Source organism: Neoarius graeffei, chromosome 17, assembly GCF_027579695.1.
Source record: "Neoarius graeffei isolate fNeoGra1 chromosome 17, fNeoGra1.pri, whole genome shotgun sequence".
Classification (NCBI taxonomy): Eukaryota; Metazoa; Chordata; class Actinopteri; order Siluriformes; family Ariidae; genus Neoarius; species Neoarius graeffei.
The window spans coordinates 65,502,101-65,523,315 of record NC_083585.1 but is presented as its reverse complement, the minus strand read 5'-3'; the positions used below and the strand labels follow the sequence as shown (position 1 = coordinate 65,523,315).

Here is a 21,215-nt window from a genome sequence, read left to right as displayed (position 1 = left end):
TTTACAAGCAAAGTGTTTTACCGCCATCTACTGGACTGAGGTGCAATCAAATGGATGTCATTTCAAAGAAAAATTGAATAAAAAGGAAAAACAACAAACTAAATCCTATTTGCTAATTTTGTTTCTTTGATAAATGTTATCATAGCACAAGTGATGTTTTCTGATCTCGGCTCACCTAATAAGGTGTCTAAAGAAAAGGCTTTCTTGACCGCGTTCACTTCCCTCTTCAGTTTTTCTCTTTGTCTGTAGAATTTTAAGCACCTTAAAAGAACATGATCTACATCCTCTCTCACTCCACAAAGTTCACATTTTCCAGATGGATGTTTGTTTACAACGTATAAGCTGTTATTTAATCCAGTATGGCCTATTCTCAGTCTTGTAAACCAAACCTCCTCCTGTCTGTTTGGGTAACTCGGTTTGCTACTTGAGATATCTTTTTGTATGTTATATAAGTGTCTACCTTTCTTCTCCTTATCCCATTCAGCTTGCCATATGTTAACTCTGTTTAATGAGTACCTTAAAGTGCATATCACAGGTAAATTCAGGAGCAAGATCAGTGTAATTCTCCTATTTTATATTAAACTTTGGTCAAAAATCTGCAACATTCTGCTTTTTTTTTTTTAACCTTGCTCAATATCAGAAAAATTTAACAAATGTTATCATCAATGTCAGTTTTACTTAATAGTGTGTGCCTACATGCAATCTGAATTGTTTAAACAACATTTCCACCAACTGACTCTCATTCAACAGTGAATTTCCACCGACAGACTCGTATCATTTCTCTTTTTGGACACTCGTCAAAGCACCCCAGAGGTGCAGCGAAATAGCCAATCGTGTATGGTTGCTAGGGGAAAATAATAAATATTTGGCCAATCAGTATCGCTGAATTTAATGGTTTTGGGGTGCTGGAAATTTCGCCCCGCTACAGAAAATGTGGGAAAGTTTTGGTTGCTATGGTGATAAACTTAAGGTCTCAGGTCAGTCAGTCAGTCAGAGAGATGATGGCGACGACGACAGTTGAGGGGCAGCTTCCACCAAATTCGGTGAGATCTTTGTTAAACTACCCTTTTGCGAGAAGGACGATGGTGGAAAAAATCCGTGGTAAGGAGCTGTGGCCTGACCAGCCCGAAATAAACATCACCCAGCCAACCAAGGAGAAAGTTAAAGCCTACAACAGGACTTTTTGCAGGAGTTGGTTCCAGTGTAAGTCGTGGCTGACAGGCTGTGGAACAGCCAATGCACTTTTTTGTTTCCCCTGCATCCTTTTCAAAAGTGACAGGTGTGATTTGACGTGGACACAGTCTGGACAAACTGACTTAAAGCAGCTCTCTGAATGCATCAAGAAGCAGGAAAGATCAAGAGTTCACATGGGAAACTGCATAAAGCTAGCTGTGCTTGGAAGGATTCGAATGAATGAATGAACCTTTTATTATCCCTAGTCACAAGTACCAGCGAAATTGACCATCAGCCTGTCCTTACATAGTAGATAGGACAGGAAGACAGGGATGAGAAGAAAAAAATAGAGTAACACGAGGAGAGGGGAGGAGAAAAAAAAGCTACCCCCACACTTTGCTCCTGTGAGGAGTACAGTGTGGGAACATTAAAAAAACACCTCAGCACATAAGCACAAAATAACACAAGTACACTTTACAACATGAAAACTCGGGACTTAAAGGGGGGAAGGGGGGAGGAGTGGGGGGAGGGGAGGAGGTAGAGGTAACCCAGCGCAAGCAAGCTGCCGTCCACTCCTGCAGCCATGATGGCGCTGGTCACGCACCCGCTTGTCACACTGGGGGTGAAAGCGGCGACCGCGGGAAGTGAGGGGAGGAATGCGAGAGCGTCTCACAGTAGTGACCTTCAGGGGGAGATGTTGTCCCAGCAATGGCCTTGGCCGAGGCTGGTGCTGTCTAAGGGAGCCAAAAGCAGATAAGATTGGGGTTGTTTGGTCTTGGGACGAGCAGACGCATTTTTTACACGTCCACTCTCTGTCCATTTCTGTCCATTCTGGTCTCTGAATCAATCCATTTTCTTTGCAAAGCCGAAAGCTTCTCCATGATGCCATCTATGTTGCGGTTCAAGTTCTGAATAGCCACAGTCTGAATGCCGACAGCTCTGCCCACCACTTCAATCATATCGGGCAGCTTTATGGGGCTTTGAACAGCTGTCACCATTGTCTGATTTCCTCGATAAACCAGGGCAATACCTAATCCAGTCAGCAAAAGTCCTGTAATCATGGTTCCGAATAGGTAGATGTCTTCAATGTCCTCCACAGAAAGAATTGCCAGGCACACGACCCGCCACCGCTCCCATGCATCCATCGTGTAGCCAGCCGTGAACGTTCTGGCAGGACAGGCGGGTTCCCCCGAACCCAGGCTTCTCGTCGAGAAAACTGTGTCAATTTTGTTAGGAGACAAGTTTATCAATTCCATGACATAGCGGTGCAGCTAGACGATGGGCACCGCATTGCTGTAAGAAGGCACAATGAAGAGGTCGATAAAAACCGTCATATTTTATCTAAGATCATCGATTGTGTTAAATTTTGTGGTGCTTTTGAACTAGCAATGCGGGGACAGACAGACAAGCAAAGTTCTTGTACAAATAAGAACTCTCCACCCCATTCACTCACTCATTTCATCTACTCTCTCTCTCTCACACTTGCATACAGACATACAAATACCCATCTCCTCAGACTCACACTTACCCACTTAAAAATCACATCATACTCTCTCTCCTCGCTCACTACACAGTCCAACTTCACAAACACACACTGACTCAAAGTAGGAACATCACTCTCTCCCTTTGGAGTTTGGACAGAGGAGATGCAAGGACTAAATCTGCCGAGTGTAAACATAACGCCACTGTTGAATCAGAACTTGTCTTTGTTATTATTGTTAGTTTTGGATCGTGTTGTCTCTCAGTTCTGAACTGGACAGTAACTTCAAATCCTTCACTCTCTCACACACAAATCTTACCCTCATCTCAGAAACACACACCACCTCTCTCTCTCTCTCTCTCTGGTTAGAGGTGATGTTCAAAACTAGACTTTTGGTTCATACTGGACAATAATCGCACATCTTTCTTGTCATAGTTTGTATTCACAACAAGTGTGTCAACACTGTTTCACTCCCCCTCTCTCTCTCATTTCACAGAAATACACCTAGCTCAGAACACACACACACACACACACACACACACACACACACACACACCTCATTTCATAGTCACTCTCTCAGAATCAGAAACACTTTATTGCCAGGTATGTGGACACACACGAAGAATTTGACTCCGGTTTCACTTAGCTCTCGTAGTACAAAACAGAGATAAAAAGCGTATACACAAAAACAAACAAACAAATAAACAAAAAAAAAGGGTGCAATAGGTGCATAGTGCAAAGTAATCCAGGTAAGTCAAGTATGAAATACATAAATAAATATAAAGTATACAGTGTGCTCAGAATGACGGTATGAGTGTTCAGATATTTTACAAGTGATATTACTGATATGAGTCTGGGTTTTAGCTGTCTATCGCAGAAAGGATTTTCTGTTATGGTGCAATATGGTGCATAGTGCAAAGATGAAATTGTAAATATAAGTAACAGTGAGCACAGAATGATTGTATGAGTGTGCAGATATTTTGCAAGTGATATTACTGATATATGAATCTGGATTTTAGCTGTTCATCACAGAGACAGCCAGAGGGAAGAAACTATTCTTGTGTCTGGTTGTTTTTGCATACAGTGATCTATATCGCCTCCCTGAGGGGAGAAGTTCAAACAGTTTGTGACCAGAGTGTGATGGGTCCGCAGAGATGTTACCTGCCCGTTTCCTGACTCTGGACAGGTATAGGTCTTGGATGGAGGGCAGGTTGACACCAATAATTTTCTCTGCAGACCTTATTGTCCATTGCAATCTGTTCTTCTCCTGTAATGGACAATAAGGTCTGCAGAGAAAATTATTTTCTCTCACACAGAAATCTTACACTCACCTTAGAATCGCACACACCACCTCCCTCTCTCTCTCTCTCTCTCTTCATCTTCATACAATCACGCTCACACTCACACACACCACCCCTCTCTCTCTCTCTCTCTCTCTCCCCCCATACAATCACTCTCACACACACACACACACACACACACACACACTTGATTTGATATACAGTGGGGCAAAAAAGTATTTAGTCAGTCACCAATTGTGCAAGTTCTCCCACTTAAAAAGATGAGAGGCCTGTAATTTTCATCAAAGGTATACCTCAACGATGAGAGACAAAATGAGAAAAAAAAATCCAGAAAATCACATTGTCTGATTTTTAAAGAATTTATCTGCAAATTATGGTGGAAAATAAGTATTTGGTCAATAACAAAAGTTCATCTCAATACTTTGTTATATACTCTTTGTTGGCAATGACAGAGGTCAAACGTTTTCTGTAAGTCTTCACAAGGTTTTCACAAACTGTTGCTGGTATTTTGGCCCATTTCTCCATGCAGATCTCCTCTCGAGCAGTGATGTTTTGGGGCTGTCGCTGGGCAACACGGACTTTCAACTCCCTCCAAAGATTTTCTATGGGGTTGAGATCTGGAGACTGACTAGGCCACTCCAGGACCTTGAAATGCTTCTTACGAAGCCACTCCTTGGTTGCCCGGGTGGTGTGTTTGGGATCATTGTCATGCTGAAAGGCCCAGCCACGTTTCATCTTCAATGCCCTTGCTGATGGAAGGAGGTCTTCACTCAAAATCTCACGATACATGGCCCCATTCATTCTTTCCTTTACACGGATCAGTCGTCCTGGTCCCTTTGCAGAAAAACAGTCCCAAAGCATGAGGTTTCCACCCCCATGCTTCACAGTAGGTATGGTGTTCTTTGGATGCAACTCGGCATTCTTTCTCCTCCAAACACGACAAGTTGAGTTTTTACCAAAAAGTTCTATTTTGGTTTCATCTGACCATATGACATTCTCCCAATCCTTTTCTGGATCATCCAAATGCTCTCTAGCAAACTTCAGATGGGCCTGGACATGTACTGGCTTAAGCAGGGGGACACATCTGGCACTGCAGGATTTGAGTCCCTGGTGGCGTAGTGTGTTACTAATGGTAGCCTTTGTTACTTTGGTCCCAGCTCTCTGCAGGTCATTCACTAGGTCCCCCCGTGTGGTTCTGGGATTTTTGCTCACCGTTCTTGTGATCCTTTTGACCCCACGGGGTGAGATCTTGCGTGGAGCCCCAGATCGAGGGAGATTATCAGTGGTCTTGTATGTCTTCCATTTTCTAATAATTGCTCCCACAGTTGATTTCTTCACACCAAGCTGCTTACCTATTGCAGATTCAGTCTTCCCAGCCTGGTGCAGGTCTACAATTTTGTTTCTGGTGTCCTTTGACAGCTCTTTGGTCTTGGCCATAGTGGAGTTTGGAGTGTGACTGAGGTTGTGGACAGGTGTCTTTTATACTGATAACGAGTTCAAACAGGTGCCATTAATACAGGTAACGAGTGGAGGACAGAGGAGCCTCTTGAAGTTGTTACAGGTCTGTGAGAGCCAGAAATCTTGCTTGTTTGTAGGTGACCAAATACTTATTTTACAGAGGAATTTACCATTTAATTCATTAAAAATCCTACAATGTGATTCCCTGGATTCTTTCCCCCCATTCTGTCTCTCATAGTTGAATTGTACCTATGATGAAAATTACAGGCCTCTCTCATCTTTTTAAGTGGGAGAACTTGCATAATTGGTGGCTGACTAAATACTTTTTTGCCCCACTGTAGATTCAGCTGAAATCATACCCTTGCTGTAAACTTCTCTCAAGAACTTGAGTATTGTATTGTATTTGATACCATTCCTTTCCAAAGCATAAACAGAGCCTAATATAGCTGTAAATTGTTAATTTACTTTATCTGTGAAACTGCTGATTTTGAGAAGGAAATTAAATTATAATTGTGGAATTGTCATTTTCTGACTGTTCATTTGAATGCTTATACTGGACTAGCCAGGGAAATCTATTGGCACACCAGCCCCACCAAGAATTTTTTTTCACCAGCCGCCACTGCTTGAGACCAAGAATGGCACAGGAATAGTTTTAAGCGTTAACAATAAATCTAATATCATAATATTTATGATTAAAATGATTCATATAGGTAGCGGCCTGAGTGAATGACCTTGACGTCCGTAACGTCACAGCAGGAAGGCTATCGGTCTCATCGCCATTTCCGCTATACTAAAACACAGAGCTAACTGCAACTTCCAGCTTCCATTTTGAGCTAATTTATCGCCATGTCACGTAGATGTGTTGCTGGCCGGTGCAGCAACATGACAGAAGGTGGATTTATGTTGTATTCATGGCCCAAGAATGTTCAAACTGCAAAGATTTGGATGCATTTTGCGAGAAGTTCACAGGCACATTGGGCACCTATAAAGTGGTCTCTCCTCTGCTCTGCACATTTTACTGAAGACTCGTACGAAACCTCTGATCAGTTGAGGAGCGTTGGCTATAAGCCCGTTTTGAAAGAGGGGTACCATTAATTAAATAAAACTACAAGAAAAGGAAAAAAAAATTTATAAAAATGTTTTTTTCAACAAAAAAGGAAAGTAAATTCAGTAGCACCAGCTCTCCCATAGTTTGAGCCGAGGGTTGTTGGTAAAACCCAGGATGGAACGGGACGTGACATATTGCTCAGGCAGTGACCTCCCTGCGGTTGTTGCTAAAACCGGCGATGTCCCGTCCCTGGTTTTAGTAATTGCCTGAGCCGAGCAGTAATGGTGGAGTACTCAGTATGGAGAAAATGGAGAATGAGTGGAGCAGCCGTCTGATTTCTAAACTGGATATTGTTGCCATCTAGCCCTTGCGTGGAAGAAGCGAATGAATGGAGAACTGAATGAACAACTGAACGTCAGATTGTTTCAAAACAATCGGCCACAAGATCGGCCTTCAAGAAGCGAGAACGCAGACGGGTAAGCTCCGACTCTCATTTGGATACAAAACAACAAAAACAACACGTTGTTTACCTGCATTTAGATTAATACATGTAACTTGTATTGTGTATTTAAGTACTGGTCTAAGATTCAATTTGCTTCAGAATGTGATTGTCTCAGTTCATCTGATTATTTAATGAGTCTTTTACGTTTTATCAGTGAAAATGCATGCGTGTACATGTATGTTGCATAAGTTATAACACCTATCCTGTTTTAATGAGAGTCAACCCACAATCACTGAAGTCAAATCAGTCTTAGTTGAGCAAGTCGGTAACGGTATTTCTTACTTTCACCATAATTTTTTATTGATATGACTTTGGTCTATAGCTGTCAAAGGCCTCGGCCTTAAAACCGGTTCCCACAGTGGCGTCACGCGCTCAGGGCTGGCTGGCTCAGCGGGGCAGCTCCAATGCCAAATTTGCGGTCGAGTTTAACTCTTTTAATTTTTTTTTATTCCCATTTATGCAGCATACAAGAGTCAAGGATGGAGATACTATCCACTCAGAAATATATTTAAAAATAAAGGTTCTGCATATCTCCTTAAAATAGTGAACTAAAAAAACAAGGAATGAAAACCCGGGGTTTAACAAAAACAACTCAAATATCTCGAGAGAGAGTTTATTTTTTACAGAGTATCCCATTAGACCTCCATTTTGTGTGTGTGTACTAACAGATGCATTATCAGTCAGCAGTAGATGACAGTGAGAGGATTTTTACTGAGATGATCAGCTCCATGGAGAAAAAGCGCTCAGAGGTGACGGAGCTGATCAGAGCTCAGGAGAAAGCTGAACTGAGTCGAGCTGAATGACTCCTGAAGCAACTGGAGCAGGAGATTGCTGATCTTCAGAGGAGAGTCACTGAGCTGGAGCAGCTTTCACACACACACGATCACATCCACTTCCTCCAGGTAACACTCACTGTCTGATCTACAGAGGGCGCTGTTCCTCACAAAGTTTCCTCCTAAAAGCTCATTACAGCAACAATAAATGTTCCTGTCTGAGATCCCAAGTGTGTCTTTGGTCTGATTAAGTCTGAGATTCATTCATTCCTCTCCTACACTTTTCTCCTTCTCTATTCTGTGTTTCCTCTCTGTAGAGTTTCCCGTCTCTCTGTGTTTCTCCTGGATGTGACGACTCACCCAGCTTCACTGTCAATCAACATCTCTCATTTGATGGAGTGAGGAAATCTCTCTCAGATCTGAAAGAACGAGTCAAGGAAATCTGCGAGGAGGAATTCAGCGTAATCCATCCACAAGGTAAATAAACAAACATTTGTTCTGTATCACAGTAAAGAGAGCCATACAATTAATGTAACGGAAATAAAACGTAAGCAGGAACAAAACTGCATCAAATCACAAAGCATTAGTATTAGCCTCAGAAATTACAAATAAATTTCCCAGATAAACAGGACCTTAATCACAAATCCACAAACTAATCTTACTGAACTTTACACATAACAAATATGATGAACATTAGATCAGAACCGAGGCCTTAATTCCTCCATAAAATCCATCAGAAAGTAAAAACACACACATTGTCAGAGCTTCAGCTGGGAAAAGTTTTTTGCTTGTCATGATTCTTACATTCAAATGCTGCACAGTGTGATGACATTTTGGCCAATCTCTAAATCGTGTCTGACTGAGAGCAGTGAGGAATCTAATTTTTCATTTTCATGCTTTAAACTGTTTTCGTGTCATTTTTCAGTCTCCATTTTGTCTCTGTGTCTCTACAGCTGCAGCAGTTCACATGATTTTACCCTCAAAACCGAAGAGCAGAGAAGATTTCCTGCAGTGTAGGTGTAACACACACACACACACACACACTTCAACTCTGAGGACTGCCCACATGATGGCCTTTATTTTTTTTTCGACCTACAACACACAATGTGTATCAATAATAGTTTATTTATATCACACACAGAAATCGAGTTACACACACACACACACACACACACACACACACACACACACACACAAATCTAATACATACGAAGGATAAAATTCTGCCTAGAAATAACTAGTAGTCTAATCTCACTAGGCAGAAAAAAATAATGGATTACTGTTATAAAGAAGAAAGCTAGTCGCACAGAGGCACAATGATAAAATACAATATTTCAACAAATAAAAAAACAATAAAAAGAGGGAAAAAATGAAATGACAGTGTGAGGAAAAGAGAAAGGAATGCTGATCTGAAGCAATAATCGTACTTTTGATAGAACGCTTGAAATTGCTGAAGCTAAGACTCTGGAAAGATTCATCAATACTGTTCCAGAGAGCAGCAGCTTTGAAGCGAATATTAAACTTGCCATCGTTAGTTCTGGCTGAAGGAACACAAAATGAAGATCTTGAAGCCTGTCAAGTTTTATACTTGTGCCTTGATGCTAAAAGTGTCAAAAAGTTATCAAAGGCAGGCAGCAAATAAACTAGAATGAAATTTAAATGTAAAAATACTGTTTAAGTAATCTATAAAATCAGAGAATGTCATCATCTCCAGCTTTTTAAAAATAGGAGGTGTGTGTTCATTAAAAGAAGCTAAATTATTAATTCTGACAGCTTTCTTCTGGAGTCCAGTTATCGGTCGAAGGGTAGCCTCATAAGTATTACCCCAAACTGTAACACCATATATTAAAAAAGAATAAATAAGAGAGTAGTACAGCTGAGTTAGAATACTTTGAGAAACATAGTGATGAAGCTCAGCAATAATTCCAAAGCCTCTGGAGATTTTCTTGCTCGACTGGTGGATGTGTTTCCTCCTGATGAGGTGAGAGTCGAAAACTACTCCAAGACGCCTGATGTGGTCTTCTGTTTCATCGGCTTATAATTAATTTTCAGGAAATGGTTCTGCTCAATTTCTTTTGAGGTGGATTAAAAAAGAACAAAATTTTTGTCAACATTCAGAGAGAATTTATTTGCACAAAGCCACGCGATGATATCAGAATTACTTTATTAATCCCCGGAGGGAAATTCAAATTTGCAACCAAGCTCCCGAATATTGACTAATTCAGAATTTACCCTGGCTTCTAGAGAATCTAAAGATGAATCTGCCAGGAATAAATTTGAGTCACCTGCAAAAAGATGAAAATCAAATATATTGGAGCAGTTCATAAAATCACTTATGTATAAGAGAAATAGAAGGGGGCCATGATGTGAACCCTGTGGTACTCCACATGAAATTGGTAAAGAGCTGGATGAAATATTACCGATTGAAACAAACTGATGTCTATTTGATAGATATGAGGCAAACCAATCATGGACAATCCCACGGATGCCATAAGAATATAATTTTTCTTACAAAATATCATGATCTATGGCATCAACGGCTTTACTCAGACAAAGAATGATACCACAGGAAAATTTGCCATCTTCAGTTGCTCTTTGGATTTTATCAGTGATGAGTAAAAGTGCATGTTCTGTAGATCTGTTGTCACGGAAACCAAACTGACCAGAATATATTAAATCAAACTTCTCTCGATATGTATTCAGCCTATTTTACATGAGTTTTTCTAATATTTTGATAAAAATTGACAAAAGAGAAATTGGTCTATGATTAGAAGTTAACAGCTGAGCTCCTGCTTTAAACACGGGTCTGACACGAGCAAGTTTAAAAGAATCAGGAACAGTACCAGAAGTAAAGGAGAAGTGATAGAGGATCTCCACAGGCTTTGAGATTGAGTTTAATATCTTGAACAGGGCTACAGAAATACGAAAGGGGCCACAAGCCTCTCCAGACTTGAGCCGGAGAAAAATGTCTTGAATTTCTTGTGTCCATGTAGGACTAAGAAGAAAGCTGTCGCTTGTCAGAGAAGCAAGAAAATCTGAAAATATTTTGTTGACCTTTGGTATTACTTGGCTGATACTTTTACCAATGTCTGCAAAATAAACATTGAACTCATTTGCTAGATCCTTTTACCTATAGGAGTCAAATGGTTTAGCTTATTTCTCTACACTTTGTACTGAGCATACAGGCACTGATTTCTCATCTTGATCGATTTTTCTATACAATTTTATTTTATAATTCATTGTTCTAAGACTGAAGGGAAATCCAAGGTTCAGATTTGAGTTTGATTTCCTTCCTTGACATGGTTTTTCAGAGGAACATGAGCAGTAATAATTTCATCAGAGTTTTCAAGAAAGCTGGAGAATGTCATGAATATCAGGCTCACCATCGGACTGGCTAGAGCAGTCAATTTGTTGAAAATCATAAATGAATGCATCTTCATTGAACCATATGAAATCCATCCATTATCCATAACCGCTTATCCTGTGCAGGGTCGCAGGCAAGCTGGAGCCTATCCCAGCTGACTATGGGTGAGAGGCAGGGTACACCCTGGACAAATCACCAGGTCATCGCAGGGCTGACACATAGAGACAAACAACCATTCACACTCTCATTCTCACCTACGGTCAGTTTAGAACCAACAATTAGCCTAACCTGCAGGTCTTTGGACGGTGAAGGAAACTCACACAGACACAGGGAGAACATGCAAACTCCACACAGAAAGGCCCCCATTGGCCACTGGGCTTGAACCCAGAACCTTCTTGCTGTGAGCTGATGGTGCTAACCACTACACCACTGTGCCACCTGCCATAGGAACTCTCTTCTCTAAACATGCTTATTCAATGGGGAGGGTGAATTGACTCAATAGACAAAAAGTTGGGAAAATGGTTAGTTAGGTCATTATAAAATATTCCCACTATATGTAGCATATTTAAGTCATCCAACCATCCATTATCCTTAAGTCTGTGGCAGCGGGGGCGTGGTCAAGCGCTGGTCTGTGACAGGAGGGCGGAGTCAAGGAAGGTAAGTGGCAGAATCACTACACCTGATGTCAATTAACCTGTGTTTGTGTGTCTTCCCAGTGACCGCGCCCTATATAAAGAGAGAGAGAGAGCAGAGGAAGAGAGCTCTCTCCTGAACCAGATACTTGGGTGTATGTATGTATGTATGTATGTATGGAAGAGTGTTTTTGCATCTGAAAAGAGCAAAATAAAAAGAGTTATGGAACTTTATTCTGGCCTGCCGTCTTTCTGTGCTCCGTCCTGGGTTTCGGCACCACTGTGGAAGTTCGTAGGAGGAGGAGGAGCACAGAAAGATGGCAGGCCAGAATAAAGTTCCATAACTTTTTATTTTGCTCTTTTCAGATGCAAAAACACTCTTCCTTACATACATACATATATATACACACACACCCAAGTATCTGGTTCAGGAGAGAGCTCTCTTCCTCTGCTCTCTCTCTCTTTATATAGGGCGCGGTCACTGGGAGGACGCACAAACACAGGTTAATTGACATCAGGTGTCGTGATTCTGCCACTTACCTTCCCTGACCACGCCCCCGCTGCCACAAACCGCTTATCCTGTGCAGGGTCAGCTGGGATAGGCTCCAGCTTGCCTGTGACCCTGCACAGGATATTTTAAGTGAATTAAAATATATATCGTCAATAAACATGGTTGAAAAGAATAGGAAGATAAAGTATTGATAAATTCACCTGTAGGTATCTGAGTGTCTGAATTCATCAGATTTAAGTTTAGGTTGCTCACAAAAATACAAAGCTTTGACTCCTCATGGATTTTATCAATTATTATTGAAAGCTTGTCCAGAAATGGCTGAAAAGAACTGTTTCGGTGTCTGTATCTCACACCACAAACTATGTTCTTACTGCCTTCATTATGGAGCTCAACAGAAACTGATTCGTCTTGATCAGAAGTATTAAGGTCATCTCTTAGATTATAACTTCAGGAATTTATGAAGAGTCCAATTTGGAGTGTTGGGAAATGTAATTAAAGTCAGGTAAGTAAAAATTGCCAAAACTATCTTTGAGTTGAATGCCAGGTTTCTGAAAGGCAAAGGATCTTCAATAGATGATCTAAAATACTGAGTGTCTTGAAATTCATCAAATTTAGCTGAGAGGCTCCTGATAATATAGTGAAGGAAAAAGAACAACTTGTCAGATAAACAAGAAGATAGTCATCTATATCCCCCGCCCTACATACCAACTATATACCAAGTTTCAAGATATTGTCATGTTTTTCAAGTTCTGCTGCAGGAAGTTCAAGTTCAAGTGTACTTTATTGTCAAAAATCTATGTAACAGGGTTAGCACAGAAGTTTGAAATTGCGTTTGACCAGTCTCCAATGTGCAAGTTTAACTAAGCATACATATACTATTGATAAAAATCACCCACACACCCACACACACACACACACACACACACACTGCAGTAAAACACACACACACACTGCAGTGAAAACACACACACACACACACACACACACACACACACACACACACACACACACACACACACTGTGCAATAATAAGACATACTGATGGACAATAAATACACACACACACACACACACACACACACACACACACACACACACACACACACAGCAGCAGCAACAGCAGCAGAGAGTACAATCAGTCGTCGTATAGGTAGAGTCCTGCAGTATAGATGCAGTATATAAGGTGCGAAGGGTAAGGTGCAAGGGCATGGTGAATAAATGTTCATGGAATGTTCTTGGTATCTTTGGAATGTTCATGTAGTTTTCCTCAGTGAGTTAAGGAGTCTGACAGCTTGTGGAAAGAAGCTGTTTCCCAGTCTGCTTGTGCAGCACCGCACGCTGCGGTAGCGCTTCCCTGACTGCAGTAAGGAGAACAGTTTATGTGCTGGGTGAGTGGGGTCTTTGATAATGTTCATCGCTCTCTTGGAACAGTGTGAAGTGTACAGGTCCTGAATGGCTGGTAAGGGTGACCTGATAATCTTTTCTGCTGTCCTCACCACCCTCTGCAGCGCCTTCTTGTCTGCAGCTAGACAGCTGCCATGCCAGACAGAGACGCTGCTGGTCAGGATGCTCTCAATGGCACCCCTGTAGAATGTGGTGAGTGCAGATGTGGGGAGGTCGGCTCTTCTCATCCTCCGCAGGAAGTGGAGTCGTGTCTGCGCCTTCTTGACCAGGGCGGTGGTGTTGGTAGTCCATGAGAGGTCATTTGTGATGTGCACTCCTAGAAACTTTGTGCTTTTCACAGACTCCACTGCACTGCCATTGATGATCAGTGGGATGTGTGTTGGTTGTTTTTTCCTGAAGTCCACAGTAATTTCTTTTGTTTTGTTGACGTTGAGACGCAGATTGTTCCTCTCACACCAGTTGATGAGTAGCTGTACCTCCTCTCTGTATGCTGAGTCATCGTTGTCTTTGATGAGGCCCACCACTGTTGTGTCATCTGCAAATTTGATGATGTGATTCGTTTCAAATCTGGCACAGCAGTCGTGAGTCATCAGCGTGAACAGCAGGGGGGACAGCACACATCCTTGCGGCACCCCGGTGTTTATGATGGTGGTCGCTGAGGAGTTGTTTCCAACTCTGACTGTCTGCGGTCTGTTTGTCAGAAAGTCCAGCAGCCAGTTGCACAGTGAAGTGCTGATGCCTATTTCACTCAGCTTGTTCACCAGATGTTGGGGGATGACAGTGTTGAACGCAGAGCTGAAGTCAATGAACAGCATCCGCACGTGACTGTTTTTGTTCTCCAGATGAGCCAGGCAGAGGTGGAGTGCTATTGCTATGGCGTCATCAGTGGAGCGCTTGGGGCGGTAGGCAAATTGGTATGGATCCAGAGTAGTGGGGAGGGTGGATGTTAAGTGGGCTTTAACCAGTCTCTCAAAGCACTTCATCGTGATGGGAGTGAGTGCTATGGGTCTATAGTCGTTCAGTGATGATGCTGGTGACTTCTTGGGTAGTGGTACAATAGTGGTGGCTTTAAAACTTGCTGGTATGATGGCTTGATTCAGAGAGATGTTGTAGATATCTGTGAGGACTTCCGTGAGTGAGTTCGCACAGTCTCTGAGCAAGCGCCCGGGTATGTTGTCTGGACCTGCAGCTTTCCTGGGGTTCACCTTGAGTAGGGTCCTCCTCACGTCTGCTGAGTCCAGTTGAAGTGTTGTGCTGTCTGGGTTGACGGGGGTTTTTGTAGGTGTTGTAGTGTTATTTTCTTCAAACCGGCTGAAGAAAGTGTTCAGTGAGTTGAGGAAGTCTGTGTTGTCCTCACACGGTGGGGGGGATGGTTTGTAGTCTGTGACTGACTGGATGCCTTGCCACAGGCGTCTTGGGTCCTTCGTATCAGTGAAGTGCGAATTGATTTTTTGTCCATATGCACGCTTGGCTGCTCTCACGCCGCGGTGCAAGTTGGCCCTGGCAGACTTTAGGGCCTCCTTGTCCCCAGACCTGAAAGCAACGTTGCGTGCCCTTAGGAGCTCACGTACCTCCCTGGTGAACCAGGGTTTTTCGTTTGCTCTCACTGTAATGTCCTTGGTGACGGTTACATCTTCCATGCATTTTGTTATGTATCCAGTTACAGAGTCTGTGTATTCGGTGAGGTTGACGTCCTGGTTGGTGGTGGCCGCCTCCCTGAAAACAGACCAGTCTGTGCGTTCAAAACAGTCCTGTAGAGCTGCTATGGAGCCCTCTGGCCAGGCCCTGATCTGTTTCACAGTTGGCTTGCTTCTCGTCAACAGAGGTCTGTAGGCTGGGATTAGCATAACAGAGAGATGGTCTGATGAACCCAGTTGGGGGTGGGGAACAGCTCTGAAGGCATGTCTGATGTTGGTGTATACCTGGTCAAGTGTGTTCTCTCCCCTTGTTGCAAAGTTCACACACTTGTGGTAGTGTGGCATTACTGATTTCAAATTGGCCTGATTAAAATCGCCAGCGATTATGCAGACCGAGTCCGGGTGTGTGTTTTGTAGTGTACTCACAGACTTGTACAGAATGGAGAGCGCCTCTTTTGTGTTGGCGCTGGGGGGGATGTAAACAGCTGTGATGTTGACGGTATTGAATTCTCGCGGCAGGTAGAATGGACGGCAGTTGAGGGTTAAAAACTCAATGTTCTCTGAGCAGTGACTTGTAATAACTGCAGCGTTTGTACACCAGTTGTTATTTGTGTAAATGCACACACCACCTCCTCGAGATTTACCCGTGCTGGCGTGGTTTCTGTCCGCGCGGAATGTTGTAAACCCATCCAGTTTAATGGCACTGTCCGGAACGTTGTTGTGAAGCCACGTCTCGGTAAGGATGATCGCGTTGCATTCTCTCATGTTTCTTTGTGTGGTTAAATCCAGCTTGAGATAGTCCATTTTATTTTCCAATGAGCGGACGTTTGATAGGAGAATAGATGGTAGTGCTGTTTTGTGAGGGTTTCTTTTCAATCGGTGTGTGATGCCTGCTCGGCAACCTCGCCTTCTCCTCCGGCGTATGCTCAGTCTCCACTGCCGCTTCTGCTGCTTCCAGTTTCGGCTGATGGTGGAGGGGGAGCCCGCTGCCTCAGAGGGGCCGTTGTCTTGGGTCATTATTCCTAGACCGAGAAGAGTTTCACGATCCGTGGCGAAGTTAACTCCGGACAAATCCTTTGTAATGTTGTTGTTCCTAAGTCCCAGTAATGTACTCCTGTTGTACGTGATTCTTGAAGACGATTTTGATGGTACATTTAACAAAAAAACACAATCAGCAGCCCATGACATAAACCCCCCGGACCTTTGGTCCAGGTGAGCTAAAAATTAAAATTTCACATTTCTTAGTATCAAAAGGCACATACACATTACTTCATCAACACATATACCAACTTTCAAGACCAAACCACTCATAGTTTTCAAGTTCTGCTCTGGAAACCAAACCTACCCTAGTGACCAAGTCTGAAATTGTTTCCATGGAAACATGAAAAATTAAAATTTCTCAAATGTCTTAGTATGAAAAGGCACATCTACATCACCTTGTTAACATGTATGCCAAGTTTCAAATCCGTATCATGAATAGTTTTGGATATATGCTTCGGAAACGAACATTGCTCAAAATCTATTACTATGTAAAAATTTGAAAAATACTTTTTTCCAAAAATCGAAAATAGCAAAAGGCACCAGTTCACATGTTGCTTGATATGTATACAAAGGTTCATGAAGATATCTTCAGTAGTTTTAAAGATATGGCCCAGAAATGAAAACGTGACCAGACGGACAGATGGATGGACAGAACCTGTTTCTATATCCTTCTCCAACCTTCGTTTGGGTGAGGAATAATTACGAAGTTCTTGAGAAGAATGAAATTCATGTGGGGAATAGTACTTAGAATTAATATGACGAGTATTCACATCAGGATTGAAATCATTTAGGTTTGGTGATAATTCTAATCATCATAATTAATCTCATAATAATTCTAAGCAGGAACAATATCAGCTTGATTCACGCACAATTATACTGACAAAGTTAAGGTCAAAACAGAAAAAGACTCCACGATACAACACTAAAGATTGAAGTATTTTGTGTGTACAGAATGCTGAGGGAAAAGGGAGGAAACGAAAAAAATAGCTGAATGTGAAAGCTGTTTGGAGTGGTTCCATCAGGAATGTGAAGCGACCCCAGGGCCTGTTTTTCACGATGGGGGGCAGCAACTGCAGAATCTAAAGGGGATGAGGTGCAGTGGGTGAAGATGGACCACCAAAAGCAAGATTTTGTTCATTAACTTGGTTATTAATGCATAAACATTTGATTTTTTTTCTTTCTTTCGCCTCGACTGTCGTGACATGTGTGGATTAAATGTACATTATCCTTGATGCGTCAAGTTGGAGCTTAATCTTATTTTTATGTAATAAAAAAGGGCTTCATATTTAACAACAAATGCACTGGACTTGGAAAACTGATCTACATTCCTCGCCACAATTTATTAACACATCAGCACCATCTTTTAAACTTGAATGGTCTTCAGAAGTCACAAATCTAAGCTTGAAGGTTGATTTTATAGACATGGTATCTACATTTTAAGCTGGGATTTTATAAAGCTGACATCATTACTGCTGAGTATTATGGCAATGACACAATCAATCTCAGAATTCCAGACATGATAAACAAAAGTACAACACTTATTCAGAAGGTCATTAAAGGAACCGCCTCGATCCAAACACAGTGAGGAGAAATCCTGTTCCTCAATAAAAATCAATAAAGGTTCTCTGAAATGTTACTATGGCTACAGAAGGACTCAGAGTCCAACACACACACACACACACATACGTTATCCTCTTCATGTTTATCTAAACCTTTTCCTGTGCAGACACAATTATACTGAGCATAAATTCATACAGAGACTCTGTGTGTGTGTGTGTGTGTGTGTGTGAGAGAGAGAGAGTACTGAATAACAAAGAGTACTGAATAACAAAGGCATATAAAAAACTAATGTTTATAAGTTATTTTAAAATGGAAAACTGTGTGAATAATAATGTAAAGTGTCAGAACACTGTTGTGATGTAGGAATTAAAACATGCTGTACATTTCTCTGAACAGTAGGTGTCGCTAGTGAACTCTGTTGAATGAGACTCCGAGTCATGAATCTTTTTGTGAATCACAACCTCATCTCATCTCATCTCATCTCATCTCATCTCATCTCATCTCATCTCATCTCATCTCATTATCTCTAGCCGCTTTATCCTGTTCTACAGGGTCACAGGCAAGCTGGAGCCTATCCCAGCTGACTACGGGTGAAAGCCGGGGTACACCCTGGACAAGTCGCCAGGTCATCACAGGGCTGACACATAGACACAGACAACCATTCACACCTACGGTCAATTTAGAGTCACCAGTTAACCTAACCTGCATGTCTTTGGACTGTGGGGGAAACCGGAGCACCCGGAGGAAACCCACGCGGACACGGGGAGAACATGCAAACTCCGCACAGAAAGGCCCTCGCCGGCCCCAGGGCTCGAACCCAGGACCTTCTTGCTGTGAGGTGACAGTGCTAACCACTACATGAATCACAACCTCTGAGCTCTATATAAAACCTGGAGGGCTCCAAATCCATTCCCCTCTGTAGAGACGAGTGAAGCCATCTGGACGCCATCTTACCACTCACATCGAGTGGATTTGGTTTGTGTGTTAAACCGTCATCTCATCTCATCTTGTTATCTCTAGCCACTTTATCCTGTTCTACAGGGTCGCAGGCAAGCTGGAGCCTATCCCAGCTGACTACGGGTGAAAGGCGGGGTACACCCTGGACAAGTCGCCAGGTCATCACAGGGCTGACACAGACACAGACAACCATTCACACTCACATTCACACCTACGGTCAATTTAGAGTCACCAGTTAACCTAACCTGCATGTCTTTGGACTGTGGGGGAAATCGGAGCACCCGGAGGAAACCCACGCGGACACAGGAAGAACATGTAAACTCCGCACAGAAAGGCCCTCGCCGGCCACGGGGCTCGAACCCGGACCTTCTTGCTGTGAGGCGACAGCGCTAACCACTACACCACCGTGCCGCCATGACAGATGATAATAATAATAATAATAATAATAATAATAACACAAAAGGCTGTACAATACTTCCTTTATATTTAGGACAGCTGTTGAAACAGGATTATTTTCTCATGTTATTTGCCATTTTCACTTCATTCTCACAGTCATGTCTTAACAGTATTTATTCATCACATAATTCACTGTCATTTTAGACACAAACGATTCAATTTTGATGCTTTTTCTTTTTAAGACGACACAGTGTTTAGCAAATGGGGTAACTTTTAACGTGGTAAACAAATGTAATAAGAAACACAGCGTCTGACAGTATGGATGCCTGATGCACCATCTGGCCAAATGCTTCAGTGAGATGACGACTGGACTGAACCCACACTCCACAAGCAGTTAACAAAACTCATCTTGCATAGGCGTGAATTATTTTATTTTCCAATGCACACATCATTCATAATTCTGATTAAAGTTGCATTTGTTTACCACATTAAAAGTTACCCCATTTGCTGAACAGTGTGTGGGCTTAAAAAGAAAAAGCTTCATTCTCACATGTTTTAACAGTATTTATTGGTCACAATTTTGCTAATTGAATCTTTTGTGTCTAAAATGTGACCAATAAATACTGTTAAAACAGAGGGGAATGGGTTCGGAGCCCTCCAGATTTTATATCGAGCCGAGGCCTCTTTCGTCATCGGTCACGTGGTTTCGTCTACCACGCCCCCTTCTACTCCATACGCTTCAGAGCCTCACGACAGACAGGTGTCTCACACACACTTCTTATAAATCCTGTGATTAACATCTAACCTGTGGATATTTTATTGTTTTAGATTTCTGTTATCTGACTCTGGATCCAAACACAGTAAATCCTGAACTCATTCTGTCTGAGAAGAACAAAGCGGTGACACACAGTGAGACAAAACAGAGATACTCTGATCATCCAGAGAGATTTGACTCCAGGCCTCAGGTGTTGTGTAAGGAGAGTGTGTGTGGACGCTGTTACTGGGAGGTGGAGTGGAGGGGTGATGTGAAAATATCAGTCTCATATAAAGAGATCAGCAGGAAAGGACGGGGTAATGAGTGTGCGTTTGGATTCAACAGTCAGTCCTGGAGTCTGGAGTGTTTTTCTTCCTCTGTCTATTTCTGACACAACAACATTCAGACTGATCTCCGAGGTCGATCACCCTCCAGAATAGGAGTGTATGTGGATCACAGTGCAGGAACTCTGTCCTTCTACAGCGTCTCTGACCCGATGAGGCTCCTCCACAGAGTCCACACCACATTCACTCAGCCTCTATACGCTGGGGTCGGGATTGGTTCTGACTCATCTGTGAGGTTTTGTGATCCGATGAAAAAATGAAATGTTGGTAAAAGTTGAAATGTTGAGTAAAATTATAACTGAGGTGTCAGATTGAATTTCTCCCTGAAATACAAAGACACTTTTGTGTGCAGAAACTGTGGCACTAATGAATTATTATTTTCAGAGTGCATCTGTTTTATAGATTAATAAGAAAATAAGTTACATAAATGTCTTAATGCAGAATATAAGATGTTTCTAGAAAAAAATTCAGACTATTTTAAATGTCTGCACTATTATGAGATTTATTACACTGATATGAAAGTTTAGAATGTCTCAAATTCTGTTTTTTCTTTGGCAAAATCTGTTTTTCAGAAATAAAACTTCCTCAAACTACTGCGTCTTTCTGTCCTGCTGCTGGTGGAAACACCCTACTGTGTGTAAGAACACTTTTAACAATTTTGTGTCTTGAACCATTTTCTGTTCAAAAAATAATAATTACACTCACTGTATTCAGACCCCTTCATAAAATAATATTTAAAATATGGAATAAATACAGAGTTATTTTGCAGGTTTTGGAATCTATCCATATAAAGATTATTTACAAATCATTGTTTTCAGTTTTAATTTCAATTTCCACATACAATATTTATCTGATTTGGGGCTGTTTTTCCTCTCAGATG

The 21,215-nt window shown here is 42.0% G+C and overlaps 1 pseudogene; it reads left to right on the top strand.

The window, feature by feature from the left end:
- LOC132864444 (E3 ubiquitin/ISG15 ligase TRIM25-like) overlaps positions 1–20,693 on the top strand; it is a 347,007-nt pseudogene extending 326,314 nt beyond the window's left edge.
- The last annotated feature ends 522 nt before the right edge of the window (positions 20,694–21,215 follow it).